Source organism: Cucurbita maxima, unplaced genomic scaffold (genome assembly GCF_002738345.1).
Source record: "Cucurbita maxima cultivar Rimu unplaced genomic scaffold, Cmax_1.0 Cma_Scf00020, whole genome shotgun sequence".
NCBI lineage: Eukaryota > Viridiplantae > Streptophyta > Magnoliopsida > Cucurbitales > Cucurbitaceae > Cucurbita > Cucurbita maxima.
The window spans coordinates 3,980,659-4,002,909 of NW_019272036.1; the positions used below are offsets into that span (position 1 = coordinate 3,980,659).

General features: G+C 43.0%; 1 pseudogene; it reads left to right on the plus strand.

Annotated features, from left to right (window-relative positions):
• Window positions 1-10,302: 10,302 nt before the first annotated feature.
• On the plus strand, window positions 10,303-20,430 carry LOC111494892 (annotated as a pseudogene).
• The last annotated feature ends 1,821 nt before the right edge of the window (window positions 20,431-22,251 follow it).

A 22,251-nucleotide genomic window follows, 5' to 3' on the forward strand; every position in this document is an offset into this window, starting at 1 on the left:
ACATCCGATCCAACCTAGTTGATATGCAAAGGCGATGGTCTGAAATTGAAGACAGAAAGATTTGAGAATACCAAACATTGATCTTAACGCAAACAGTCGGTATAGATATCTGGAAGAGCATAATAGCCTAAAGTTCGATACTTTAGTAAAGAAGGAAGAAAAGCCTACAGGCGGCCATACTTCGGCTAATGGGGGTGGCGCCATATTTGAGAGAGGAGAAGACGTCTTCAGCAGACTTGGAAGAGGACTGCGAGCAAGGGCTCACTAATCAACCATAAAGCCTAAACCTGATTGACTCCTAGTAGGCCAATCACTGCCTTTTTAATGTGAATGGGATTCTGTAAAAGAAAGTCAGGGCGTATTCTCTAGCAGCTACAGATTTTGTTCCTACAAAAGGAAAGAAATCAAAAACAAAAGGAGTCGGGCCTTTCCAGTCTTGATAAAGAATTAATGTTCAATCAGTTCCTTCCCTTGAGGAGTTGGCTGGACTACACTCTGACTTAATTAGCGGATTTGTCTCAAAGAGGCTTTCGAGGCCTTGGCCTGCGTCTCTAAGACCGGATTTTGTTCATTTAAGGAGCGGGGACGCAAGGGCCTACATTGCTACTTCTAGCAGCTCCCGGAATCGGACTAGCCTGAACTGCCAACCAACCTTGACTCTTTTTGCTTTTGCCTTATAAGGTTCAATTTTCCAACCTCGTAGACAGAATGAGAGACCGTCTTCAGGGCTAGCCTGACTCTGACTTTCGCTGGAAGACTGAAACTTCTCAAGTCAGTGACTACGGCCATACCTAAGTTTGTAGCTTTTTAAAGATCCCTCTCATGTGAATGAAAAGATGGAATGTCTTAAGCCTCAATTTCTTTGGGAAGCGGGATAAGATGCATATGAGAAGTTGGAGTAGGAAAACTACTGAGGCAATGAGCTTGGGGATACGAGCAAAATGGGTCACTTGGGCTTTTCCAACTCTTGTGGCGGCTTCTTTTCTTACTGCGACAGATTGTCTTTGGGTCAAGGCTCGCTATTGTAATCTTTTGGCGGGACGCATGATTGACTTCCCCTCCTACGCATTGAAAAGTGTTTTCAAAGCTATTCAAAGTATCACTGAGTCTCTTGCTCTATCGTCAATGGTCAGTCGATTAGCCTGGTGTTAGTGGTACTCTATTAATTTAATCAAGACCCCGGCCTTCTATTTTTGTTCTCTTTGCCACAGTAGCAGATCTTATTCTCACCAATCTTCCTTTTAACAAATCCCAACATTTGGGACAGCATAAAAGCTATTGATCTTCCCCTCTTTCAAATCATAAGAGCAGGTCTTTTCTCCATTCGATAAGCAATCAAGGTTTAAAAGAAACCTTACCTTTTTTTGATCCTGACTTCTGACCCCATCCAAAAAAGACTGAAGTGGGTAAGGAAAACTCTATCTATTCCCAAAATGGAGTCCTGTCTCTGGTCTGCGATCCTTGAAAGTCTTCCTAAAGCATATAATCTAAACTCGATAGAGATGAAGATGAATGTTCCTCAAGACCGTCCATTTTGCCAAATCTTCACTGAACCGGCATCATTCTGCCTAAACTTTACCACATTGGTTTGGCTTGGTTTCTGTTAATTGGTCTCATTCTGAGTCCTGAGTCCATTCGCCAGTTTTCTCTTGTGTTTTTTTTGAAAAAGGAACGAACATTAAACACAAATGTCTCAAGAGCATATGGATCTCAGCTTTTCTCATTACGGCATATATGGAAAAAGCATGCATAATGAGAGAGTGTTCGACCACTCGTCGTCTTCTTCTCTCACTCTTTCAACTCGAACCAATGCTCGATAGGCTCCCCCAGACCAGGGTAGAGTCAAGCTAAAGATGGCTCTGCCTCTAAAAGTGACCTGCGGGGGCCAGAGGTCTTATTCTTATAGACTATGATGGCCGGTTCGGAGTACTTGTTATTCGATCCCCAGTCTACCAACAACCGAGCAGAGGTTTTGGCCGGTTTCATCTGTTTTTTATTCAAAGTGAGGCAGGTGCACATCGAGGAAGACTCTCAGATTACAATCAAGATACTCCTCCCTTCAGAAGGCAACTCCTCCATGGACCCTCAGGACCATTGTCCAGGGTTGCCAGTTTATGCTACAGTCGTTTCACAGCTGGTCACCACTTAGGTAAGAACTCCGTCATTGAAAGACATCCCCCTAGTGCTTCCCTTTCAATTCAATGAAAGAAGTACGAGTTGAGCGTGTTTCATCTTGTTAGGCTTCGAGATTATGGATCAGCCCACACCAAAGAAAGGGCCCCATCCGCCTTTAGGGCTTACTTAGTGCTTGTGCGTCGGGATTTCTCACTGACTTGTACAAGTCAGGAACAAAGTGTGAGACCTACAGGTAGAGGAACGAAGTGCAAGACCGGAAGGGAGAGGGTTGAAGACGCTCGACCAACAGGACAGGAACGAACGCGCATCCAGATTCCATTCTTTTTTAAGCTCACACCAGGAGAAAGGTTGATTTTGGTCAGGTGTTCCCAAGGAGTCTTGAAGAAGGAAGATGTGGCACAATTCATTTTGTTAGAAAAGTCCTTATTTCATGCCGTTAGTGTTTTCTAATACCCTAAATATAGGGTAGGGCATGCAAGATGCAAATTGGTATAGAATACGGAGAGATCTTAGCATGGTTTTGCCCAAAAAGAAGACTTACAAAGAGTAGGGAAAGGAAGTGGAAGACTAAGAAAACTAGGAAATCAAAGTCACTTCACTCTGATTGACCAAAGGAAAGTCAGAACAGAACTGCAAATAGTGAGAGAGCCCCTAGCCAACTATCTTTCCCTTGCTGGTGTCAGGTTTTTGGGAATTGAATCAATACTCGACAGTACATCCACGTGTATGATTTTCGATATGAGTCGAGAGCCAGTAGAACTATCGGGGGAATTGTACTAAATACTATTCGTATTGGAATTAGTAATACTTATTCATACATAGTAGAGGAAATGGATTTGAGCTTAGCTAAAGAAGAATGGATCATGTCAAGGAATTGACTCGTATCACGAAGATGAGACTCACCGTGACAAAGGACTGTCCTCCACTGCATCTTTACTGAGACTGAATGCATACACCTGTGCGGGGCTGGGGTCCTCTTTCTTTCTTTTTTGTATTTCACTTGCCTACATATCTGGTTCTACCTCGGAATCAAACCCCATCCATGTAGTTCTGTCTATCTTCTGATTCCACCTTGTAAAAAACATAGTTCAATCTTTTATACCGATGTATCGTACTCTCTCGACCAGGTCATCCTGCCTAAGATAAGGATCGGGATCTCTCAACGGGTCTGGGCGCAGATAGCCTCCATCCGCAAAGAGATCTAAGACCTTTTTTTGAACGGACCCACGCCCCATATGGAAACGATGAAATTTGTCTCATCTCTTTGATTAAGTCTTTCTTAGTGAGATTTCTAGGAAGAAAGTGGGTGATGACTTCCTACTTAGAGTGGGAACCGCAAATGGTTCCTGTCGGATCTATCCTATCAATTTCGTAGAAGGAGTTTGTAAGTTGGAGGATCCAAAAGGAGGTTTCCATCTTTCCCACCTGGTCAGGGAGTGGTGCGGGTTCGCCGACTAATGTGTCGCTAGGTCGCGAAGTACACAACCTTAAGGTCGTGGGTGAAGCAATGGCTTAACTACGTCAAGTGATACTACATGGTTTCAGTATCTCCAGGCGTAACCATTCAGGATCTCTTATACGCACCATTCGTGAACCAGAAATGGCAGGTTGAATCGACCGACTCTTGGTCCTGTTCGGCCTTGTTTGGAAGGTTTTCGATTTGGTTGCCGCGTTTAGTTAAGCCAATGTCCTAGTCGAGCGATTACAGATGATACCTCTTAGTCTACTCAGTGAGTCCCGCAAAATACTTTATGTTTTGTGAGTTGACTCCTTATGCTAGAGCCAACCTGGCCTACCGGTCTTGTAAATAGATAGTTCCTCTTGGTTTGACACCTGAGGCTCCTTTGAGGTCTATACATAAAGGACCTCATCAGGGTGTTGATAAAACTAGCTAAACCGGTTTCAGTGAGGTCAATCAAATTGAGAGGTACGAAGAGGACTTTTCGGGCCTTCTTTCGATTCTCTCCAACCAGTCGAGTTACTACGTTCCTTGCCTTTTTCACTTTATTCATGGTACCGAAAGGTAACGGAAGTTAAAGACCCTCATTATTAGGTGTACTCTGGCACCCAAGAGTTAGGTATTGTTTCGACGAAAAAAACGAGTTGTTTAGTCGAATGGATATGGATTTGAAAAGGAGGTCATCCCAACCTACTCCTGAGAGAGGGAACTCCTTACCTCGGACGACTGGGTCAATCGGTTGAAGGAGCAGGGAGGATACGAATATTTGGCAACGCCCGCATCTGTGGAATAAGCCAATCTTCCTTACCTACTAAGAAGATTTCCTCGGGCAGTCAGAATATCGGGTTCTGCTAGAGCATCGCGAACAAAGCGCAGCAATTCCTTACATGATTCATCCGATATCATTTTTTGAGATGAATCAAAAAGGATACCTGATTGATAAAGTTAGACCAAACTGGATAACCACTCCAAGGAATAGGTGAGAAACCTAAACCAAAGTGAATGGACCAGTATAGTTCCACTTGGAAAGTAGTCAAAATACTACTTACTATCTTTCTGCCATCGGCTTTCTGAGAAGGAAGAGCTTTCCATGACGGACTCCACGTAATTCCTTGACACAAAGGAGTGGAGCCAATTAAGGGCAGGTTTCTATCAATTAGAGGTCGCCACTCTTTCTTTGGATATATCATAAAACATATCCATAAGAGTAGGAGACTAAGACGGATAAATGATCGAGTCAACTACTCCATTCGTCAGCCGTTTTGCGAGTTGGTTGAATAACTCAACAAAGGCTAAAGAAGATATAACTTGACCAATCAATCTTCTCATCCTTTCATCTTATCGGCTCTGGAGGCTTTCCTCACGTACGCGTTGGCGACGTTGAATACAAGACTCTCTTCACTCTAGCGCCTTATGAAAAGCAGAATAGGCTTAGCCCTTAGTCTTATTGGTCAGGAGTTCTAAAGTCAAGTGGATGAATCCAATCCAAAAGTTGGTCAGTCTAAAGACTTCCTTTTTGTAAGCATCTAAGAAAGCAGCAAAAGCATAGAAGTGAGAAAGATCTTGTCACCGCGCTTTTTAGCCCTCAAATTAACACATAGTATTATGCATAGCGATCGCTCCTAAGGTCGTTTCATTACCCGGCTACTGACAGGAAAGGAAGACTGATTCTTCTTGCCCATATGCCGATCCTGACCCGCTGGTACTACGAAGATCTACGCCATTCAAAGGAGAGATATTCAGAAACCTACTACAGACAAGAAACAGACTCTAAGCCCAACCCATGTCGTGGGCAGGCAGCTAACACAGGACAGATATATCTGATTGATATTAGGCTTGGCAACAGACGCTTTGATATGTGTTACACAGACGCCCTTACTTGAATTGGCTCACTCGTTCCTTCGCTTGCGTCAATGTTGACGTGAATACGCTTGCTGGTTGTGAGATGTTCCCTACTATACTACTATTGATGACCTTGACTTTTGATCTTCTTGCAGGGAAAGGCTTATGTCACTCGGATGGGAAGGCGTAGTGTTTGGTTTGAGAAGAAAGACTGATTTATAGATAGCAAGCACAGAAGGTTGTTGGCGGTTTACATGAATAACCTGGAAAAGCCCTACTTCTGTCCCCGCAAGAGTCAGTCTTTCAAGCTTGATTGACCAATAAGATAAGAAGAGTCTCCTACAATCATGCTAGTAGACCAGTAATCCCCTTATGGTGGAATCTTCCTACATTCAAAAACCGAGGGATAGCCTAAGTAATGTTCCAAATCACTGATGTCTGGGAAATCGAAACAAGACAGAAACATCAGTACAAGAAGGCGGACGGTTAGGTGAAAAGAAGCTCAAATACTGGACCAAGACGAGGAAATGCCTTTCTCCTTGAGGAATGCCCCACGCAGGTATGCCCGCTAAAGCTCAACTAGCTTCCATTGAAAGAAAGGTGAAAGAGGTGGAGCTTTATCCTTAGCTTGAGAGTGAACTTTGCTTTCTTAACCAGTCGTGAGATTAGGCGTTTAGAGATCGACACTGAGTTAGTAAAGAACTTTGAATCACTAAAGTGCTGCTTTCTTCTTTTACAGAGGATTGGAATACCCCTTGAATTTAGTTCTCCTTTTGAAAAGAGAAGTGGAAGCCAATAGTATATTCTGCCCTTCCTGGCCTCCCAAAGCCCTTAGCTGAGAAGCTGCTTAAATGAGAAAGTCTCACACGTGGGGATATCTAAAAGAATGCGATAGAACACCTTTTCAGACATCAGAAGATGCTTCAAGCCAATTGGGCGGGTAAGCCAAGGGCATGGGTGAGTGAACTTGATGTTAGAAGGCTGCCGTATAAGTAAGTAGAGCCTTTCAAAGAATTGTTGAAGCTGCCGGGCATCCACGTAGAACCTGTTGCGAAGTCTTCCCAACCATACCATAAAAAAAAGTCAAACAGTGTAGCTCCTACTCCTAAAAGGCAAAGGGAATAGAGTGATTGTTGCAATCAGAGAAGCCTACCCCGACTGTGCATCGAAAAGTTCGTCTGTCTAAGCATGACTGATTTGATGTGGCAACCTCGATCTCTAAATCTTCCATCTCTATGGCGTGGATACACCCGAAGCTAGTCTTTTGTGATGGATTGGATTACGCAAGAAAGGTTCTTATTGCCCGCTCCACTACTAAATACCAAACTCACTTGGAGAAAGCTACTAGGTCCCCCAAAGGAAGGGGCAGGACAGAAACTTTACCATTGCATGAACTAGTCGAGAAAAAAAGGGAAGAAAGCCTAAGCGAGCGAGACAAGAAGGAATTAATGAGCTATTCCCTTAGTGACAGTAGCATCGATCGAACATTTGGACATTGTACTCCTCTTTATAAGGACTGGGAAACAAAGAGTCACATTCCCAGATAAACAGACAGTCTTGGAAGATATCCACCATGGAAGATCTCCTGTAAGCTAATTCCCAGATAACCAGACAGTCTCGGAAGATATATCAACCATGGAAGGTCTCCTGTAAGCCAGAAGGTCCTACTAAGTGGTCTAAGTCGCCTTCATATAATGCCTTTGTTCGGAAGGACTGGACTCTTGACTTGGCAACTGAAGGAGCAAAGACAAAGACAGAGTTGTAAGTGAAAGAATAGTGAAACCCGAGTGAAAGAAGAAAACTCACTGACAGAGCTTTACCTTGTCTTTGAAGGGAAAAATAGCGAGAGGAGGGAAAAAAGAATTATTGGTCTTTACAGTCAAAAGAGTGAAAGAAGGTTCAGGAGAAGATCAAGAAGAATAATTCCTTCTTACACAAGAGTGAAAGAGTTCAATCCTAAAAAATAGCTAAAAAAAATAGGGTAAATCATCAATTTTAATCAAAAAAATAAGGGAGAGATACACTTTTAGATACACTTTACAGTCGAGTTCCAGAGGGAAAGATAGGTTCAGGGAGAGATAGAATGAATCTTGAGGATTTACTGATAGTGAACGATCATTGATTCTTCTTTCGTCTTGAATGACAGTTCACTCTCATTATAAAGAATGTTGAGCATTGAATGGCAGTTCACTTTCACTCTCATTATCTTTCATCTTGACTTAATAATTACCTATAGCCCTCAAAATCAGGGAAGGATAGAATTTGATCCCTAAAAATAGACAGAAGATAGAATTTGATAATTCATGGTTTCATGGTCTTTAACGAAAAAGAGTGAAATCAGTCAAAGGTTCAGTAGGTCAGTTCGTAAACTCTTTCGTTTACCGTTCAAGAATCAATAGGTTCAGTAGCTCAGGGAATGATCAGAGTCTTTGTTTACTGTTCAAGAAGGCTCGTTCAGTAGTTCTGTCTCATTCATCTTCAGTCTTTCCTTCTAGTTCAAGATAGGTTACGGAGTTCAGTTCGTTAGAGAGAAAACAAACGCCAATAGCCTTCCTTCCTTCTTAAGTAACCAATAAGGAGAGGGAAGAGGTTCATATGCCTCGTTCAAGAGCTACTTCACCTATTTACCTCATTTCATCAGGTCAGGGAATATCTATCGGTTCAGGTTCATGAGTTCAGTTCGTTCAGTTTCATCTTGTCTTGCTTTTCCTATTTATTTATTTATTATTCTTTCACTGTAAACTCGGATAGTCGTTTTCGCTTTCTTCTTTCCTTCCTAATTCGTTTATTCTTTTACTGTTCTGTTTCATTCTTCTTTCGTTTCTTCTTTCTTTCTGGTTCAGTAGCTAATTCATATCCTCTTTCCTTCCGGTTCAGTCTCTCTCTTAAGGGAGCGCTGGTCAGTGTCCTTTTGCCTTTGAGTCGTAAGCACTCGCTGCCCAAGAAGAAGTAGAAAGTCGGTCTTCATTCCTGCCCTAAGAAGCAGGGCCCACTCCATCCAAAGCTTCAACTAGCTCTCCGGCTGGCTAAGTAGGTTCAACCCCCAACTCCAAAGGCTCGTTCAACTCCTGCTTGATCAGATGCAAAAGTTGTATATTTTGGTTCCCCAGGATTTCAACAACCTTGATGCCCAAAGTTTGAGATTGTCGTCCGCTTCTTCCTAAACATCGGCTCTTCAAGCTGGAGCAGGAATTATCCCGGTCGACTAATGTGAGAATTAGTGAGTTAGGAGTTGTGCCTTAATCTTCCGAAGTTCAGGTCTCTCCACTTATGTTATGGCATAACCGATCCTCAAGGTTAGCAAGCCTTGCTATTCGGATGAAAAGAATGTTTGTCATCCTAATGAAAGCCGGATTCCTTCCCTCAAAGTTTGTTTACCTATCATGTCACTCAAAGATGAATCCTAAAGAAGAAGGAAAAACGTCAGCCCTGCGCTTATGGCGGAAGAGGAAGGCAAATAGTCAAGTCAAAGCTGGAAAGCCAAAGTGAGGCTTAACTTATTTAGGTAGGAGTGGGGAGTAGCAATTAGCTAGTCTAACCTAGCCATTTAGATAATCATTCCTAATCCATTCTTCTAGTTCTATTCTTCGCAAATTCCAATCGAATGTTAACAGTTAAGCTGTCGCACCTCTTGCTTGCTTGACTGATTAAGGTTCAGCTTTTAGTTGATACGATACCTCTCCAAGACAAGACCGGATTTTTCACATGCAGTTGGTGTAGTGAGAGACCCTTCCCCCAAGACTGGAATCAGGAAGAGTGGATCTTGTCACTTCTGAACTTTTCTTTTGATACCAACAGGCAATACATCACTTTAACTGCATTCGTGGTGACAGCAATCTCGCACGGACCACCAGGCTCGTGTGTCCCCAGGTTTTTTCCCTCTACAGCATCGCAACTTCGCACATGCATAGGTGATAGTGAGATCCTGGGCCAAAGACCATACTTTCTTTTCAGCCTAACTCTATCTCAATGCCCTCTTGGCAAGATAAGCCATCAGTCAGCTGTCCAATGGTTGGATCACAGTCAACTCCCCAATCCGCGTATCCCTCAAGCCCTCATGCTCTCAGCCTATGGGTCGTTATAAACCATGCCATAAAGATGACTTTCCTGCCGCTCACTTTGCAAAGACACTGCAACTGAGCACTCAACCCTCTCTGAATCATTCATGCTATCAGTCGTCACGTTGTGTAAATTGTAAATCCTGACTTTCAGAAGTAAGCAAGCGCTAAAAAAAAGTCAACCATGCCCTCGCCTAGCCCTCACTTCAATGGGCCAATCAATGCTCTACGCTGCCAAAAGGGAATGGCGAACAACCGAACCCTTGCTAAGACCATTTCCACTTTGTTCTCAACAGTTCTAACCCCCTGGGGGAGACAAGCTACCTTTAGCTCCACCTTATTCTCGAAAAAGACTAGCAATTTGTTAGCAGCGCCACCACTCGGTCACGTTTGGGGCACGCCCCTGTACATCTTACTTTCTTTAGGTCTCTGTCTCCTCAAATTTAGCCTAGCTCAATGCTAGATAGCTCTTCCTCAACTTACACTACTGACCATCACATCAATTTGCTAAGGTCGAGTTTGTTCAACCATAGACGAATGTGGTACTTGACTTCTGTCTATTCCCATGACACCCTAACTTCTTTGCCCGCCAATTCGGGTTTAGGCAAGGTCTTCCTAGTCCTCCCCTATTCAGCCGTAACAAAGACCCCTATTCAGTTAGAGAGCAATTCCCTCTGCCATACTTCTTTTTCAGTTTTGTCTAGCATTGGTCTTCTTACGGACCAACATCAGAGCTCCTTCATACCGCCCCTTCCTTCTTCTACTCCCGCCTTTAGGTCTTGGTGGATGTTTGGGAAAGTTTGATCCATGGATGACTATCTGAGCGAAATTGCTCCTCTTCACCCGCCCGTCTTCAAGCAGTTCTTCTCGAGCTGCCGCTTCCTCGAACCCGTTCTGCCCTTTCCCGAGAGCCATATTCAGGTAACCCACTCTACCTTCTTGACCTACCCCTCATCCTTTTCTCTAAAATATTGACTGCAATCTCTCTTTCCTCAGGCACTCATCGGCAACTTCGATTGGAAGATGATTCCGAAGAAACGTAAGATGCAGAAGAAGGAGGAGACTTCGTCGAGGTTGAAAGTTCCTCTATTCAGCCAAGGTTGTAAACGTCAGAGAATCATGGTTCCCCCTTCTTCTGTACCAGCCACACTTTCTGTCCCTTCGTCTGGTCCAGCTTCTTGCACTCGCTGCCAACTTGCTCACAGCACCTCTGCCTCTGTCTTGCCATCTACCACAACTGCCGGTGGAGACGAAGAAATGTCTGATGACAGACAAGAAGAGGCTGTCAAATCTATATTACCAGAGCATGAACTAGTACTGGTGGAAGAAGTATGCCGCGGTGGTATACCTTTTTCTTTCAAAACCTCGCCTTTTGTTTTTCTCTAATTCGCCGTTGTTCCTGTTATTTATTGTCGCTATGTGTGCTTGCTTGTGGGAGTCTCTTTCTTTTTTGATGTGTTGTCATGCTCCCTTCCCGTCTATGGTCGAAAGGGCAAGTCCTTGACTCTATTCCCGATCGGTCGGGCAAGTGGCTTGGCTTGAAAAGTCAACTCCAACAATTTCTTTGTTCTCAACACTTGATGTTAATTAATCAAAGATCTTTTGCAAGAGGGTTGGCTAGAGGTAGTTAGCCGTTACGCTACGGGATTAATCCTATCCCTAGCTCACTGTCTTCAGGTAAATTCGATCGATCAGATGCAGAAACCAAGGCAAGGTCGGATGGTTGTCCCTGATTCTCAACAGAATCCTATAGACAAGAAAGAATCGAAGTCCCATTGTCTTATTAATTTCATTTTATGTCTTTCTCCCCTACCCCAATCCCTAGCTAGCTGCAATCCAAACCTCACCTATTTGGGGATCTTCTCCTCCTACTCTTTCAGTCCAAGGAAGACATCTAATATTAAAGAGAAAGAGGCCTGAGAAGCATTCTACCGGCCAAGGTCAAAGAAGCTAATTCTGATTGAAGAAAATAGTGTAAGCCAACTCATCAAGGGAAAGGGGCACTAATGGAAGAGTCAAATGCCTCGATTTTATATATATATCCGGAATGAAAAGACAATGCATTGGAGACAGACGATTGACAGAACCGAAGCAAAAAGCCCACATACATGTACCAAGGTTTGTCAAAGCATAGTGCCTACTCAAGGTATATACACTGCTCTAAGATTAGGTAGGAGTCAATTTTCGAAAAGAGCATGGAGACTGACCTAGCTGCAACAAATATTGTTCAGGTCTTACCTGAGAGAGAATATTGTAACGGCACTGGTTGAACCTGCTGTTTAGCCTGAGGCTCTTTGAAGTTGCTGCGGTTGATGTGGAGTCTGCTCTAAAAGGGTCTATTTTTCTTTCTAATCGGGATAGCAGGATTGAAGCCCTTTGTTAGAACTGCAAAATCCATGTATTTATGTGGATGGGATTAACTTATTGGGGAGGGAAAGAGAAGCAAGCTACCTCGCATCCTTTTTTCTATTTTGACCACTACGAGTTGATGTAAGGGGGAACCCTCTTTGAACTAGGTGCCCTCGAAGGATATGATTCTAACTGTCGATTAGCAAGGCTGCAGGCACGAATTCGTATTAGGAACGCATGGCTAGATCGATCGGTCGGTCTTCTTTGTAAGGAAGGGCTACGACAATTCCACTTATCACGCCTCTCTTTTACTGCCACTCGAGCGCACACTAGACGAACTGAAGAATCTAATTACTGATTTTTGAGAAAAACCCTTAAGCCAGTACCGACAGGTGGTGAGAGTGAATCTATCTGACCCGAGTTTCACTGAGTTGTGCCAGCTTTACGTCGAGATCTTCCTATCCTAGTTCTCCATACATAAAGTGACTGGTTCTTCCTTTAGCCTTTTGGATATCTTTCTCGATGATCAACCAAGTTGAAATACAGATCTCATCACACCACTTGTAGTAACCCTTCGGCAGGTTGGCAGAGTTGCTTTCAGGTGCGGGAAAGTTAGGGGAACCTAGTTAACCAATGGCATTTCCTTATCATAGTTGGTGGATGTCTCGGTTGAGGCGGAGGATCCCTATAGACCGAACCCATAATCCAATTTGACCCTTGGACCGGAGGATTTGAGAAGCTTTCATTCTCTTTCTCTCAACGAGTTAGCAGACTCAACTGATTGAGAAGTATTACTTAAATGGAAATCATGGCCCTTGAACAAAACGGTTTTGAAAAAGAGTTTAACGACAGAACTAGAATACCCGTAATGCTGGTAGTATTCCCTTACTAAACGGAAGGAACGGTTCCCCTACTCGCTTCCTATTGAACTCTGGAACGAAGGCACAGATTCTATACCAAGTCTTTCCTATTCTTTCTTCAGGAGCTGCACATTCATATGACTCTATAAGAGCTCTTGAGAGCGCCTAGCATCCACTACAGGAAGAGAAAGAGAAAAGAAAGCGATAGGCCCCTGCTTCTTTTTCTATTAGTTCAAGCGCAATCACAAAGAAGGTAAGAATAGGAAAAAAAGGAATCCGCTGCTATGGAATCTACTGTTATAAAGGTTCAAAGGCTTCCTGTCCCTGAAGGGTGTAAGTCGTCCTTCTCTTACTGTTGAAGAAAGCGAGGAGAGTACTAAACTGATATAAGACTCCTACTTTTGGCTCTATATTTTGGGGCACCTTTTAGGTTCTGTAGAAAGTGAATTCCTAAGGGATCAGATGACTTTCCAATTCCAAGAGAGCCCTACGTGGAATCGGCCGATAAAAGAAACCTTTGCGTAAAGAGAAAGAATTCGATCTCGAAAGAAGGGTTGGTGGGCTCTTTGTTTATGTTTAAGCCTCCCTATCATTTAAAGGCAGATAGCGGAAAGGCGAGCGGCTATAGCTTCATTCTTCATCTTCCTCTCGCTACCGGATGAGTGAACTCTACCCGCGCTGGATGGGATTGGATTCAATCCACCCTTAGGCCTTGGAGGAGCATATATTGAGATAGGATTGGAATGCCCCGCCGGGTTGCATTAGGAGAATAGGTAGGCCAGCGGCACATCATCAGGAATGGATGAAATCAACGGATTCCCCCTCCTGGCTGGGTGAGTGGAAGACATTGAGAAGGGCTTCACATCCCTTGTAGGGCTTTGAGGTTGATTGAAAGTAGCGCTCCGAGGATTCCTGGAAAAACAGGCGGAGGATTGTACTTGGAAATGGAAGGTCTCCCTCACACTCTACTCTATTTAGAATTAGGGGCTTGCCTCTTTCTTTCTTTCTTTCTCTACCGCCTGTGTCTATCTCTTGTCAATTGTGCTCCCTACCACGCTACTCTCACAGGAACTGTAACTGTGTGACTAACAACAATACCAGTTCGTGCATTAGTGGTTCAAGTGCAGTGCCCAGAAACGGTTCAAAGATCTATGGCGACATCAATTTCCCAAGAGATCTATGGGAGGGAAGTATATTCCAAATAATCATCAAGTAAACTCAGTCTCATTAATCTTTCTTACAGGAGAGAGAGTAAAGGAGTTCCAGAATCATCCGACAGTTTACCTTCGGAAATCAGGCAAGGAGAAAGAAGAAATAGGTTCCGTAAAGTAGTAAAGTAGTTCCGTCTCATGAATAAGGAAGGAGTATTGACTTGAAACACTTGATGAATAAGCAAGCAGCAAGAGAAGAATCAGAATAACTAGGTTACGGGGAAGTAGTTCAGGGAATGAATACAGGAAAAGCTGAAGGAGCGAACGAAGCTGTGAAACCGAGAGGAGTGAGGTTCCGACACTCTTATTCTAGAATTGTAAAGAAAGAATAATGCAGCTCTCTCTTTTTGTCAGGTTACGGTTCAGGATAATGACATTAATAGGAAAGGGACGAAGCCAAGGGGCAGGAGAGAAGGATCATTCTTTCTGAGTCTCCTTTTGCTTACTCAACCTACTTACTCCCTTCTTCTCAGCCAACTACTTTACCCAGTTCAATCAGGGACAGTAGCTCAGGCAATAGAATTGGGAAACAAACCAACAGACCAGACAGGTTAATGCGTTTACCCAGTTCAAGAAAGAAAGCAAGGGAATAAAGTCAAGACAAGAAGAGGTTACGTACGGCCAGAGCAAGTTAAGAAGGAAGAGGAAAGAACCAAACAACCAAGCTGTTTAGAGCCCAAGGAAGGAGCCGAGCCGAGCCCAGGTGATTGAGTTCAGGAGGTTACCGAGGAAAAGAATAAAGAAATGAAAAGAAGAGGAGCGAAGGAAGCAACAAGACGGATAACCAATAGGGGGAGAGGGAGTCCATTAATTAGCTAATGAACCCACTTGAGAAGAGAAGCTAGTCCAGTCCCCAGCCAGAAAGAAAGAAAAGGAGAATGCCTCTGAGTAGAGTAGTTCTTTCTCTTTGACAGTTCAGGCATAGGAAAAGGAGTGAAATCAGGTTACGGTTCAGGTTCTTCATTCAAATAGCTTTCCCGAGTAAAAGAGTGAAAGAAGGAAAAGGAGCGGAGCAACTCGACCAATACAATAAAATCAAGAAGGAGCGAAGCAAACTGATAGTTGGAGAGCTGAAGAAGAAGACAGTTTCTCCTTATGAATGCTTCTCCTTCCCATAGTCACTGAAAGACAGTTTCTTAATTCTGAATTAAGGTAGCTTATCAGAGCTGACCTGTACTTCCTATTCTCTTCTTGACACATTAGGGTAGGAATAATAGTAAGTTGAGCTCTCGCTGTGAGCGCTACCTTAGCACAATTTTTTTAGCACTCAGAGAAGAGTGGAAATAGTCCTAGATAGGAGAGGGCTTCTCACTTAGACTTTCGACTCACTGCCAAAAGCTCCTTCAGGTAGAGAAGCTAGAAGCCTTCCCGGTGTATGAGGGGAGACTGCTCGAGTTCCAAGCCAACAATCCCTACCTTGATTGTTTGACTTCTGATCTTTCAGGCATATTTGGGTATTCTTTCATGGCCTGGAAGGACAATGAAATTCAATATTTCCTTCGGTGTAGATGTATTCTAAAGTAGCACGAACTAGGAAGAGTCTCTTCGTATAGAAGGAAGGTTCTTTTTAGAGAATAGCAGCGCTTTTTCTTCCTTTACAAGACTTTCAACGTGTCATTTCAGAGTAAACCATTGATTGGTCTTTCCGGGTAGCAGCTTCACACGGCACCTAGGAAGCTTAGCAGTTGTCAGAAAGATTAGTTAATGGGTCACCTGGTAATCGTTGGGATTTCGGATTCTACTTAGAAAGCTATGTCTCGAGAACGCCTTCCTTCTCTTCTAACTAAGGCAATTGGTCTCTCACGTTGGGTATAGATAGGCCGACGTTGCCAATGCAAGTTAAGTGCGTAAAAGACCTTCTTCTTGGTGTTGGCATTAGGAGAAGAAAGTTGATAGTGTAACTAATGGCATTCCTTTTCAGTTAAGAAAGTGACCTCGCCGGCCATTTTCCCCTCATCTTTCTGACTCAAGATCTGTAGCGTCATCGAAGCGTAACGAGACAATGAGTTCTGTTCCTCCAACGTTCTCATCCGAGTTCTCCATCAGACCATAGCACTAAACATCCGTCGTCGTCTTCTCCTTCCCTTGCTAACCTTCCCACGCGTACGTCATGCCAAAGCTTTATCAAGCCTTTGAAATCGGTTCAACTAACTCCCTTGTGTTGTGCAAAAAAGACCGAGGTTGGATGCAACGGTGATGACGAATCGAAGTTTTCTTCAAGCTGTCGCATAACCGCTTTATGCTAATTGCTAACACTAAACCAATCCTGCCAGTTCGAATCCTCTAACCATGTCGGTACCCACTTTCTCTCTTGACTTTCCTTCGGGTAGACTAAGTCACCTTCTCTTAGTACGGGATGCTATCTTGTTCAAAGTCTGATCCCGCTAGAGTAAAGAGCATTTCTCGGACAATGAGATCTCTCGCTTTCCCGGAACAATAAGCTATCTGGTAAAGAAAACTCCCTTGAAATCAAGGATCTTATGCTTTTTCGGTGAACAAGGCTGTGTAGCCTATATGCTTTGCAAGCCTATCACGATCGACTGTTTGTTTTAAAGCAGATAGTTTATTCATGAGAAGGAGTTCTCACACCCTAGAGAAGTGGATCCTTTTGATTAGGACAGAATGAATACAACTAACTGGTAGACAACCTTGACTTGAAAGAATAGTGAGTCCTGCTGGTAAACACGTTACACTTATTACGCTCGATCCTATAAAGGACGTTCTGACTTAGAAAGAAAAGTAGCAGCTAGCAAGGCTTGAAAAGAAAGGAACTACTGCAACACTGGCAACTACACTTGGAATGCGTTAAGGTAGGAACTAGATCACAAACGTGCTATTCCTTGGCTTCTTTGCTTGGAAGGACGGACTGGAATGGACTGACTCTAATTCAACCTTCCCTAACTTAAGCCGAATAGCGGCTAAGAGCAAGATCAACGCCTCTCTAAAAGCACATTCTAGAAGAACTTCCTCCATACCCATACTTATAACACTTGACTTTACCAATCTCTCACTTTTCTTTTGATATCACATCAACTACTTGATACCTTGCTATTCCGAGCCGTGCCGTAACAAACCATATCGTGTAGGGTGGAGTCCTCTCTCATTGAAGAAGGAGATGATGGGCTCTTACTCAACTCCTAAAGATGTTCAAACATCTGCTATTAGTGATACAGGTTCTACTCTGATAAGCAGCATGTGATCAGTAAACCGGTAAGAGGTAGTAGAATCGACTCTATCAAGGAAGAGAGAGTTCTTATCTTTTGTTCGATTGACCTTTCTTTTTGGGGTGGACCAGGATGATGTCGACAAAGGCCAAACTTACTCGGTGCGAGGTCAGTAAAGCAAGGCTCATTTATCCATCAAGGCTGATGTCACTGATAGCTCTGGGTTCATTCTGATTGGCTATCAGAAGGATAAGAGCTATGCTTTGACAGGAAGGCACCTCCTTCTTCTCCAATTCTCAGACCGCTGAAAGAAAAATCGAGAAGAAAGATATAAAGGTCTCAACTCCACTACAACAAGAAGATTGGTTGCTCTCTACTTCCTCATTCTCATCCTTTGATTCTTCCTATACGACCATTACTTTCGGTATTGAGGTTGAACTCTTCCCGTGAAAATGAATCGAACTTGAAGATTGATCACAGCTAAGTCTGAGCCCAGCACTTCTTCAATTTACTAATATATCTAGTCACATATTCCAAGGTGTGGACCAGGAAATGCTCCCTCAATCAAAAAAGAAGTTTGGGACCAATGTAGTGAATGGTGGTGGGTCTGGTTGTTCCGAGGACAGCTTTCTGGTACGGCTATTGGCCTTGACGCTAAGTCACAGTTTTATTCCCTTATTCTCTTTCTTCAAAACCAGGCGGAAGGAATGAATCAATCAAAAGATAACCAAGAAATAGGTAGCACTTGAGGTCCCTAAAGAAAGAAGGAAAGATAGAATCTTACTAGAAGGAAGAAGCACAAGAAGGAAGCAAGTCGTCCTAAGACAATTTGCTCTTCAAGGCTTATTGAGAGGTTCGCTTCCAGTTGTTGTATCTGATGCTGCTGACAGAGCAGAAAGTAGAACGTTGGGTGATGATGGGACTAAGACTGCTTTATCATCTCCTATAAGGAAAGAAGGCTAGAGGGCTAGTCCTTATAAGACATCACCTTCCCCATAGAAAGCTATTTGCGCTCTTCTATATCTTCTATAGCTCCATTTCCATCATCTGCATCTCCTGGTATGGATAAGGCTTAAAGGAGTACTACTAGAAGGAAGACGGCAGAAGGCTCTTCACTCTCCCCAGCCGTAAGTGGAACCGATCTACACAGCAAGACTACTAGTTTTCATATCCAGAGGAAGGGACATAGCCATATTTTTGTCCAATAAGAGAGATTGCTAAACCCAGCGGATGTGACGGAATTCCTTGTGCGGTATCACTTTGTAAGAAGCCGAAGCTCTCTCTGGCACTGATGTAGATGGTGACTTAAACGTAGCTGTATTTTTTAATGAGATGGTTGCTGGCACTGAAACTAGAACTTATGGAGACGGAGCTGGTCTAGTAGCCAGGGCAGGAGGATTTTTGAGCTTTGACGGACGTTAGGTGTGTAGTAAGTCAGACGAGATCCTATGGTTCACTTTTCTTTGTACCTTTCACATTCCACTTCACTCCACAAACAAGGGGAAGTAGATATTACGTCCAGCCTTACTAGAAAGATAGACCCTGGAACTTCCAAGGCCAAGAAGGAAGACCTGGATGATCCGCTCAAACTCGTTTCAGTATTTGCCCTTTAAAGGCCTGAGTGAGTATCCAAAGTAAGTAGAAGGAGATGCCACCTCTTTTGTTGAGGAGTTCGCCCCTCCATCTGTGGAAACTGGGGATGATTCCAATCCTAGGGCATTAACCTTTCTGGGAAGTCGGTCCCTTTACATAGCCTAACATAGGCTTTTCGAAGTAGCTACAATTTTATCGGCTGGTCAAGAATCAGCTACGTCAGAATAGGCCGCTAGGGGTACAGATTTGCTAACAGTTTAATTAACCATTGTTCTGTTTGCAATTGAATGCGTATCTGCTGTGATTGAATCAGTAAGCGCAGCAATATTCATCTTGGAATAAGCCCTGCTAGTATAGTCTTTTTACGCTGGAACTTTTTCTAATTAGAAATTGTGAATAAGAGAAGAAACTTATCCTATCGGTATGATCTTGACCATCACGAATCACAGCTTTTTTCTTAACTACTCCTACATAAACAGTTCGTACTCCCTTTCCATTTTTCGGTACTTACCTAAAGAGAACCCTGCTACCAATGTTGATGACAAGTCTAACTTCTCCTTAGGCCGAGCAGCGGAGTCAGGCTGCGAGTAGAGAACACTTAATTAAAAGACTAGATAATCAGATTGACCTCACCTGATGGCTTGGAAAAGACTGAGATTTTGACTGACACCCTGGATTCATTCATATAATGCTTGTTTACGGCTTATCAACCCCCCATCCCTCTCATTCATCTTGTTCTTGTCTTGCTTTCGGCTTGACTTCCCTCCCTTCCGGTTCAGTAGCGCAGCGAACATCCTTTCATTTGTTGGAGAGGTTCCGAAGTAAACTCTAATTCATTTTTCCTTCCTGTTCTTTCATGTCTTTCCTTCCGGAGTTCAGTCTCTTTCCTGTCCCTGAATTTATTCAACCACTGTAAAGGAGAGAGGAGAGAATCTTTCGTTTCGTCTTCAGTCTCATTCTTCTTTCATTTTCTTCTTCTTTTCTTTACTATCCCTTGTTGTTGCGAGAATTCTTAATTCATGACAAACGGAGACTAAAGCAAGTGTTGGATTCAAAGCTGGTGTTAAAGATTCTAAATTGACTTATTATACTCCTTCATATGAAACCAAAGATACTGATATCTTGGCAGCATTACAAGTAACTCCTCAACCAGGAGTTCCACCCGAGGAAGCAGGGGCCGCTGTAGCTGCTGCTGAATCTTCTACTGGTACATGGACAACTGTGTGGACCGATGAGCTTACCAGTCTTGATCGTTACGTTACAAAGGACGATGCTATGGATGTTCCCGCTGGAGAAGAAAATCAATATATTGCTTATCTAGCTGCTTATCCCCTAGACCCTTTTGAAGAAGGTTCTGTTACTAACTGGCTTCCATTGTGGTTAATTGGATTCAAGGCTCTACGTGCTCTCTCTACATCTGGAGTATTTGCGAATCCCTACTGCTTATATTCAAACACTTTCCAAGGCCCGCCTCATGGTATCCAGGTTGAAAGAGAGAAATTGAAGAAGTATGGTCGCCCTCTATTGGAATGTACTATTAAATAAACCTAAATTGGGATTATCTGCTAAGAATGAATTATGGTAAGAGCAGTTTATGAATGTCTACAATGCTACTGCGGATGCGAAGAAATGATGAAAAGGGGCTTTGCTCGAGAATTGGGAGTTCCTATCGTAATGCATGACTACTTAACTGGTGGATTCACTACAAATCCTAGAAAGAAAAGAGCTAATGAACAGAATATGCTTTACAAAGTGTAAGAAGGTAAAAGACAAAGAGAATGAATTTCATATGCTTTACCGAGTGAAAGAAGTAGAATGAATCTTGAGTTTCGGCTTTCCCGAGGAGCTACTGAACCTATTTACCGAGTCTTTGAATAAAGAGGAACGAAGCGACCTTGTTTACTGTGTTTGAAGGTGAAGGATAACGAATAAGGAGTTTTTCTTCTCTTTTTCTTTGACCTTGTTCAATCTGTTGAAGGAGCGAAGCCACTTTACAGTGAAAGAAGGGAGCCGAAAGAAGCCGAGGTTCAGGATCATTAATCTTGCTTCTTTTACCGACTGTAACTGTAAAGGTGATTGAGCGAAGCCATGAGACTGATAGGATAGGTTACGGAGTTCAGAGGATCATTAATCTCTTTTCTTACTGTTCCGGAGTTCAGGCAATGGAATAGCTTTCCTTGATTCTCATACAGCTGCTTTACTGACTCGAAGAGGAGAGGGAAGAAGGAGCGGCTTGGCTTTCCCCCCTTGTTTACTGTGAATGAATAAATAGGGACAAGAATGCATCTTGTTGAGTCTTTCAATGAAAGACTTTCGAGAACTGTCCCTTCTTTCTTTGTTCCTGTTTCGGAGTCAATTCTCATTCATAAGCTTGACTTTAACCTATTGCCCTTGTGAAAAAAAAGAGCTACTGAAACAGAATATGCTTTACCTAGTTCAATCAGTAGGATCAGTCTAATTCATCTTGTCTTGCTTCAGTCTCTCATTCATCGAGAGTTGAGGAGAAGAAGTAGTTAAGTAAAGGACACGCGAAGGCAATGGAATAGCTTTACCAAGTTGTAGAGGTTCAGGATTGTTGAATAGGAACAAAATAAGGAGAAAGAGAAGAGACCGAGTTTACAAGGTTCAGGAGCTTCTCATCCAATCCAGCCTATTTCCCTTGTTTACAGTTCGGGAAAGAAAGGATCAGATCAAGAATAGTCTTTCCCGAGTTCAGTAGTTCACCCTGATTCATCGAGAGTGTTTACAGTTCAGGCAATGGAATAGCTTGACCTTCAGATCCTCCTGTTTACCTCCTTCCTTCAATAACATATGGGAATAGAGTATAAGGAGTCTTTCAGGAAGTAGCTCAGGGCATATCTATCGGGGCAGGTTCAGTCAGTCGCTTCGCTTAATAATCTCATTTGACTCTCCTCTCCCTTCTAGTTTCGGCTTTCAACACTTCCTCCCTTCTTTGTTCCGGGTCAGGTGAAGGAAGTCGCTTCGCTTAATCTCTTTTCTTTTCCCGGCTGTAAAGGTGAAAGACTGAGTGAAAGAAGGGAATGGAATTGTTCAACCAACCGACAGGTGAATGGAAATAACAGAGAAGAGACCATAAAGGATAGGTTCAGGGGAAGGGTTTCATTTAGTAGCTCAGGGAATATAGGTGAACAAGAACTTCGAATAAGGAACAATAACTGCACACTGTTACAGATATATTCCCATCAAAAAGCTTTCCTTCCTTACACTTAAACTTAAAGAACGGAAGAAAAAGAGTTTACAGTCTTTGTGAAACCACCCTTGTTCAAGTCGTCCTAAGACAAGAGCTGATAGGTTCAGAAGAAATAATCCATAGGTTTCGGAGTTCAGGGGTTCAGAGTCGCTTTTTACATTTGTTGAGTCTTTCAAGCAGAAGAAAGAAGAAGAATAAATGGGTTATGAGAAGGTAATATCGGAAAAGGTTTAAGGTTGAGCAAATCTTTCTTATTCTTAGTTTATAGTGAATAAATGGGTGAAGGGGAATTAATCTTTCTTTTTCAATTCAAGAAGGGACAGGAGAAAGAATCGGACGGAAAGGGGCAAAACAGAGGTTAATCTTAA